This window comes from Olea europaea, chromosome 21, assembly GCF_002742605.1.
Source record: "Olea europaea var. sylvestris chromosome 21, O_europaea_v1, whole genome shotgun sequence".
Taxonomy (NCBI): domain Eukaryota; kingdom Viridiplantae; phylum Streptophyta; class Magnoliopsida; order Lamiales; family Oleaceae; genus Olea; species Olea europaea.
This window is the reverse complement of record NC_036257.1, coordinates 9672832-9675189: the sequence shown is the minus strand read 5'-3', so window position 1 is coordinate 9675189 and position 2358 is coordinate 9672832.

Genomic DNA, 2358 nt, shown 5'->3' with positions numbered 1-2358 from the left:
ACTTTTTAAATTAAATGGAAATAATTAAAAGTAAAAATAAATATTATTTAACTAAAATTGAAAATTTGTAAAATAAAAAGAATTAAAACAATTTTAAATCGAAAAAAAGTATTTACAATATGAAGAAAAAAGAATTTTTTTAAAAATTTAAAAATATATATATATAATAAAAACAAAATAATTAAAGTTATAAAAATTAAGTTTTATTATAAAAAAAAAAATTAAAAAGAATTTTTTTCAATCCAAAAAAATTATTTACCAAAAAAAAATTGAAAATAAAAAAATTGGGATAGAGAAATCACTATGTGTGAAGGTGGACACATGATGGACGGAGAGAAATCTCTCCATAAACGGAGAGATTTCTCAACGTGCACGAAAGGGGTTTCTCTCCATGCACACATTATGGATGGAGAGAAATCTCTCCATAAACGGAGGGACTTCTCTACGTGCACGAAGGGGTTTCTCTCCGTGCATGGAAAGAATTTTTATTTTCCTTTTTTTTTCTTTTTCTTTTCATTTTGTTTACATTATAAATTTTTTTTTTCCACTTAAAATTTTTTTAATTCCTTTCTCCATGATAAAACTCAAATTTTCAATTTTAACAAAATAATTTTTATATATTCTTTATTTATTTTAGTAACTTTCTTTTATTTTTTTATTATAATTTTTTGATTTTTAAATTTCTATTTTCTTCATATTATAAATAAAATTTTTTGATTTTTTAAATTCTTTTTAATTCCTTTCGTTTCAAAATAAAATGCAATTTTTTTTAATTTTCAGTAAATAATATTTAATATTAATTTTAATTATTTCAATTTAATTTAAAAACTTTGTAATAACTTTTTTTATTTCTTTTTATTTTTTCCTGTAATTTTTTTTCTATTTTGGTTTGTAATTCTTTTTTTGTTCTCTAATTTCTTAAGTCATTTAGTTTGTAACTATCATGTTACACCAATACAAATAAAAAAATTAAATGATTTAACAAATTAAGAAAAAAAAATCGCAGGCCAAAAAAAAAAAAAGGTATTGTAATTTTTTTTAATTAAATTGAAATAATTAAAAGTAAAAATAAATATCACTTATCATAAATCAAAATGAATTAAAAAGAATTTAAAATCGAAAAAAATATTTAAAAAATGAAGAAAAAGAGAATTTTTAGAACAATTTTCAAAAAAAATAATAAAAACAAAATAAAAGAAAGTTATGAAAATTAAATAAAGAATATAAATATTATTTAGTTAAAATTGAAAAATTAAGTTTTATCATTACAGGAAAGGAATTAAAAAGAATTTTAAGTTGAAAAAAATTATTTATAATGTAAACAATTTGGCTAACGAGATATTGACATCGATAATTAAAAAGCATTTCTATAAAGGAGAAAAATTAGGAAAGTTGCAATAAAATATTTGTATAAAATGGAGTAAAGGAGGCGATTTCTACATTTAAGTGATTAACTAAAGAGGCCCTGGTAAGAATTTCATAATCATATACAAAATTCAGCGAATACATACAAAAATAAAACGTGGAAGTTTTGCCCCTCGTTATTTGTCTTTTTTGATCCTCATCTCGACCTTATAGAAAAGAAAAATCATAAGACCTTGCAAAAATACGAAAACTCTTTGAAATGATTCTCCAACCGAAGAACCCATGAAAAGCACAATCCATCTAAATACCAAGTTAACAATCCACAACGTATCAAAACTATAAAATTCTCCATCGATTAGAGAATTTCAAAAAAACCAATTGAATTGAAAATCCGACCAAACAATGTTGGTGTTTAGGCTAACAAGGCAAAAAATAAAACCAATACATGGGTGCTGTCTTTTGTTAATATAATTAGTCAGAAATTCAATGTTATATGGGTACTGTCTGTTGATAATTGATCCATGTGATGTTAAATTCAATTGTTCACGTGTGCACTCTCCATGCACTTTGTTTGAATTTTTTTTCTTTATTGTCTTTTTCTTTTTATCTTTTATTTAAGCTAATAATAAAAACTCCAAATTTTCGATTTTTAAATAAATTTTAACGTTGTTCATTTTTTTTTATGAAATTTTAGCCAAATTTATTGAAAACATGCCAATGAACAAAAATCAGCAGCCAAATAATAAAACAAGAAAAAAAATCTACATATTAAAAAAAATTATATTCTTAGGCTCTCAATTATAATACAATTTGCTCTTTCGTTATTATTTGGAAGTGAGAATCTTGTTGAATTCTGCAAATTCCAGATGGTTATCATGCTTTTAACTATCAGTTAATTTTGCATTGATTAATTCTCTTTGGTTGCGTCAACTCTTGTCAAGAAATTTAAGAATTGGAAAATGTAATTTATATTCGAATGTTGATTAGACTTTT